Here is a 6,256-nt window from a genome sequence, read left to right as displayed (position 1 = left end):
GAAAAACACCCATGGCACGCCATATTTTAAACTGAAATATCATATCCAGTAGAACTGCATATGTATATTCGTCCTGTCCCCGCTCTCTGATCTACACCTGAGTCCACTGCTTCCATGCATTCTTGGCAACGCTATGGCTAAGGTCACATAAATCACACGTCGGGTTTCATCCGTCATGACATCGACAGCGCCGTACGTCGTGCGTTTTGGAAGACCGGGTGCAATAGATATATAAAGTCGTGGTCACAAACATCGTACGATGTTTTTTTAGTGTACCTATTCCAATCGCAGGTAAATCGCACGTAAAACTATGATGCGACGGAAAAAGGATTTTGAACGTGTTCAAAATTTCATCCATCGTCGTCAGGCTTTAAGGCGGCCTTGTCTACCTTCGCCGAGAAGGTTATGCATAGGCTAGCGTTTGTATGTATGTATGTATGTGTGTGTGTAACTGACCAGCATAACTCGAGAAGGCTTGGATGGATTGTCTTGATATTTGGTAGGTGGGTAGGTCTTGATGAGACCTGGAAATGATTAGATTTTGGGTCCTCTAGCGGCTTGTTACGGTACTGCAGCAGAACTTCCTGTTTTGATATCTCGTGTTCTGGACAGGCTATGGTTCCTATTTTTGAGTGGTAGATAGCTCTGTGGATAGAGAGTAAGTCGTATAGGTTTTGGCCCCCTAGCGGCTTTTTGGAACTACAGGAGAAGGTCTTGCTTCATACTTTGAAAGGGAATAACTCAAGAATGGCTTGATGAATGGTCATAATTTTTGGTTAGTAGATAGCTTGAGTGATGATGTACATGGCTAGATACTCATTATGCAAATCAGTATCTTATTTGCATAATTAACGAGGAAAGTTTACGCATCCGCCAAATTCCATAATAGGACTCTCAAACTTGTGACATGTGTAACCGAGGAAGAGAGAAATATTGATAGATATCAACTATGCAAATGAAGACCTCATTTGCATAATCAATGACAAGATACCATTACTCAAGATGGGATTGATGGATGCCGTCATGGTCATGATTTTTGGTATGTAGATAGATTAATTGATGCTTAGTATGATTGGACGATAATTATGCAAATCAGATTCTAATTTGCATAATCTATGAGACAATATTAAAAATCCGCTGTGTTTCATGATATGACCATTCAAATATGTGGCATTTGTAACTGAGAAAGAGAGGAATGTTGATAGATAGAAAATATGCAATTGTAGGCCTAATTTGCATAATTACCATACAGGTAAATGATGACAATTTCATACTTGTGGCATTTGGAAGTTATGTGAATGTGAACATCGTTGGAGCAAATTATGCTAATAAGGACCTCATTTGCATAATTGATGATAAATGTTTGCATAACCGTCATTGTAAAGCTCATACTTTGGACAACGTCTGTTATTTGGGTGAAGACGAACAACTGGTATGATTTGTAATCAATGACAAACACTCCTAATACGTCAATCATGAAGGTTAAAATCATGTTTTAATGATGAGGTGACAACATTTTACTATAAAGGCTTTTTTCGCTGCCAAATTATTGCTATGACCCTGCAGTTCGCGGCCTCTGATTGGCGGAGCGCGTGACCTCTCATGTATTTGGCGGCGCAACTATTTCGCTCCACACAGGCTTGAGGTGCTCAGAGTGACCTTTGAAATTGGAAATTCGTGTATGTACTTCTGCTTGATTTGAACCGTTGTAAGGGCCTAGTATAACTAGATCGCATTTGGTCGGTTACATAAGCACAAAAGCGGCCATGCAGCTCATCTAGAAAAGGCACATGTGAAAAATCGTACGACGCTGGAGAAAAACATTGAACATCGTCCGACGCTCTGCGATACCTACGATTTACCTGCGATTCACCTGCGATCATCGTGCGATGTACGTGATATGCTATCGTAGGTGCATCGTACGATATATGTGACCGGGGCTGTACAGACAATGACAAACAAGGCTGCTTTCTTCTGTATGTTGAACTTGGAGTCTATCCACTAGTTGTGATGAGCCAGCCTATATGATAAAACCAAAGTATGAATGAACATCAATTCACATGATCAAGGAACATGTCACCTGATTTTGACATAACTGTGAAGGTTGTGCCTCGTTTTATCACAGCAGCTAACAAAAAACAAAAGACAATGGACTTCTGGAGATTTATGATGACGACCTTCCTGAATTGTGCCGATGATGGTGATGAGTATGCAGGACTGTAGTCTTGCCGGAGGAGGCTGTAGCAGCACTTGAGGTACTCAGCAGCTGATCATGAATTTCTGACAGCTGATTGATTTGTTCCCAGCCAAGCTCCTCACAACCTGCGCTGCATTTCTGAAGGAAGTATGTATCTGCTGATGCTGTACTGGATATATACATAAAGGGAAAGAATGACACAGACTGAACATATCACATGATAACATTTGTCAAAATTAATCTGGGCATCCTTTGATTGAATAGAGCCCAATCCAAGTCACCGAGAGGGTTGTTATTGTCATAATTTACAAATATTTTCAATCGATTGTAATTATTTGTGTTAGAGATTTGGTACTTTTGACATTTTTTGAATGTGATTTCAACTTTATATATATTTCCCCGGTTTTTTAAAACTTTAGAAATAATTCATGATGTGGAATCTATGATATTTCCAATAGTTCCTAAATAATGGTAACATCATTCTTCCATTATCTACCATTTTCTACCATTTTTACCATTTTTGTGACATCTTTATAAATGGGTCAGAGAGCTGGAAAGAAAGTAATTCACACATCCTAGCGAAGTGTAGGGAAGAGTACCTTCTACAAAGGACTAACCAGCGTCCTGCAGTGAAACCTAAAGATGTACAAAAGCAGACAGAAGGGCCGGATTAGCACCTACTTTTATGGGGGCAATCACCATTCTACCATTGTTAACCATTTTCTACCTTTTTTTGTAAATATGTCTAAAAGTGAAAGAATCACGTAGACGTTTAGAATATATTCTGAATAAAGAGATTTTTGTGCAGTTACTCTCAAAATATTTCTAAATTGAATTCAAATAAGTTCAGATTTTTGTATTCAATGTTTTAGAAAAATATAGAACTATCGTCAGTCAGATATTCTTTTATTAGAAATGTTTCATAATTATTACAAATATCATTATAAAACCCTCCTGGTGACTTGGCATGGACTCGAGAACAATTTGTAACATTTGTTTGACGTTTTAATTAGCTAAATATATCTACAGTGTTCCAACATTTTGCAAAATTTGAATCATTTTCGGAATGGTACGTTTGGGTTATTGCCCCCCTAATAGTAGATGCTAAGAAGCCGTTTTATCTGCTTCTGTATATTTTTAGATTGAATGGCTGGAAACTGATGTCTCTTTTGTGGTAAGCCGTCTATGCATGAAAGTCAGACATGGCACGGTGTATTTGACAGGGATGTGTGAGTTCCTAAAGTGATATTAACTAACGTAGGAATCAGACATACCGTGCAGAATAGTTGACATCCACTTAGCCTCCGTTGCAGGCCTTCCCACTAGCGTTTTACTAGCGATTTTTTTTCTTTAATTTCTTTTTGGCTGATACGAGGCCCAAGCAGATACGTGGGCTCAAGCAGATACGCCCCCCCCCCAAAAAAAAAGATTGGAAAAGATTGGCAACATAAAAAGATGTTGCCATGGCGACGGTGGTCTCTGTTAACGTTTTCGTTTTTAGCCCACATGCAAATAAGGACCTCGCATAAATCATATCAGTCGATCACCTTCTCTACCAAAATAACACAAGTTGGCCAATGTATGAAAATCTTGTTTTCACAAAAAAAGATATCGTACCATTTCCTCATAAATTATGTAAATGAGGCCCTCTATGCAAGATTTGTGTCTAATAGTGGCCGCATTTACTCAACTTCCAAATAGTGCAAAATGAAATCCCCATCATTTACCACTATGGATTTATAGTATTTTGTCATTAATTATGCAAATTAAGAATCAATTTGCATAATTGATATCTATCGATATTTATCTCTTTCTCAGTTACATATGTCATGTGTTTGAGAGTCCTATTATAGAATTCAGCTGATTTATTAAGTGTCCTCATTAATTATGCAAATCAGATATTGATTTGCATAATTTGCATATGATTATGTAAATCATCACTTAAGCTATCTACACACCAACGATTGTGATGATCCGTCATCCCCTTCTTGCGTTATTCTCTTTCAAAGTTTGAGTCAAAATCAGCTCCTGCAGTTCCAAAAAAAGCCGCTGGGGGGTCCAAATCTACAGGACATATTTTCCTAACAAAGAGCTATCCACCACTTAAAAATCATGACTATAGCATGTTCAGAAGACGGGATTTGAAAAGTGAAAGTTCCCCTGCAGTACCATAGAAAGTCGCTAGGGGGCCCAAAATCCAATCATTACAAAGTCTCCCACAGACCTACCCACCTACAAAATATGAAGACAATACATCCAGGCATTCTTGTCCCATAGACTATCACATTCCTGTACAATTCCTAGAATTCTTGCAATCTGCACACAATATAGTAAAAATTTGGCTCGCCCCGAGGGGGGGGCGGGGGGGGGGGCGTATCTGCTTGAGGCCCCGTATCTGCTTGGGATCCTGTAACCGCTCACAGGCTAAATAGAATCCCTCTATGATATCTCTGCTGAATACGCGGGTTTCCCTGTTACAGGCCGGTGTGTTACACCGAGGGGCGGTTATACAGATGCCTGTTGTGAAGGAAACGCTCAAATGAGCCATGTTTCCCCACTGTTTCCCTGGTTACATTTAATAGTGGGTCTGTCGCCAGTCCACTGCTGAGGAGGGATTCCCACCAATAGGGTGATTGATGATCGATCCCCGAAACACCCCTCCTCCACGGCGACGCGCTAGAGGATCAAGGGATAGCTTGCGGTGTTAGTGGACGAAGTCGGTCCGTGGTTCGTGGTCACGTGTATGTCTGCCAAAGGCTCATCTGTGCCGTCGTAGATTGCGACGCGAAAGTGGCTGAGTTGGGTTTGTGTGGGGAACCTTTTTGGCCCGAGTTCAAGACCGAAGTGGCTTCCATCTGTCAGACAAGCATCCCCGTTCCCGGGTCTATCACTGGGCTGCCCGGATATAATTTACAGCGCTCGGAGCTGAGAGCCGCCGCGGGCGCACACTTCTACAGCACGGGCCCGCCATCTGAAGGAGAGACAGACTAGTTCGGTATCGGTGACAGGATACTTCATTCCATATGCCTGGATTGTAGCGCCGACCTCGCACAGCGTACACAGACACAGCGTTATCGCCACGAGCCTGGCTGGCCACCGCGCCACATCACCGCTCCGTAAGGTTCTACATTGACAGGTAGGTTTGGATTTGTTTTGTGTTTTCTTTTGTTTACAAGTCTTGGTTCAGTTGAAGGTGGGGAGGCTGCGTGATTTGGACACAAAATAGAAACGGCAGGCAGTAGTTTTTCAGGTCAAGCCCTAGCCGTCAGGAAGGATGAATATGGAAGTGATAAAGCCACGCCACAGTGCCAGTCTTATCAACCCCAGGTTCTAGTCTCCTGCTGCGTCTCTAAGTTTGTTTCTGTTGACTCTTACCAAGGAGGTTTTATATTTCTATATAAAACCTCCTTGCTCTTACACACGTCTCCTTGTTTATGTGGGCGTCTTGTTTGATTTGATCGCGTCGTTGTTGTGTGGCCTTGAGGAAGGTAAGTGGTTTGTATGAGGGTTTTTTAGGGCGGGTTGCAGAGGGAGGTATGTCCTATGCCCCCTGGTACACTGGAGGGTCATTAGGCCGAGAGCCCGAAGTGGGGCAAATGACGTCGTGCCACAGAGAAAGCACGCAACACAAATCACTACCTACAGTCTAACAACCCGCCAACGTGAGAGACAGACTCTGTTTACAACGAGAAGTTCGGTTGTCGAGGTCTCGCTGCAAAACAGCGAAACCTGGACTCTACTACCCGGATGAAGTAAGCTCCGGTCGTAATAAGATCCAGATTGTGCCGGGAGGGAGGGAGTGGTCTTAGCCACGTACAGGCCGCCTGGATTATTAGCGCTCAGTCAAAGCTAGAGCAGATGCATCTATATGTACATTGTACACACATCCAGATATATATGGACAGGACAGGACACAACCCAATAGCGACATCCGCCGTCACATAGTTGGAACTTGAACGAGTTTCCGACCTCCGCACGTCTTCCCACGCGATGTTATCTCGTCTAATGGGAACGAGATGGGGGGAGTTTTTGGAATGCTGTTGCAGAAATTGACATATA

General features: G+C 42.2%; 1 protein-coding gene across 1 annotated transcript in view; it reads left to right on the top strand.

The window, feature by feature from the left end:
* Positions 1 to 4,874: 4,874 nt before the first annotated feature.
* The window catches only part of LOC136435762 (uncharacterized), a 31,164-nt gene continuing 29,782 nt past the window's right edge, over positions 4,875 to 6,256 (top strand). Inside the window, exon 1 of the mRNA XM_066429462.1 lies at positions 4,875 to 5,333. The gene's annotated coding sequence lies outside the window, so the exon portion shown is untranslated. The remainder of the gene's footprint in view (positions 5,334 to 6,256) is intronic.

This window comes from Branchiostoma lanceolatum, chromosome 5 (assembly GCF_035083965.1).
Source record: "Branchiostoma lanceolatum isolate klBraLanc5 chromosome 5, klBraLanc5.hap2, whole genome shotgun sequence".
NCBI classification, from domain to species: domain Eukaryota; kingdom Metazoa; phylum Chordata; class Leptocardii; order Amphioxiformes; family Branchiostomatidae; genus Branchiostoma; species Branchiostoma lanceolatum.
The sequence above is the reverse complement of the archived record's forward strand: the minus strand, read 5'-3'. Positions and strand labels throughout refer to the sequence as shown.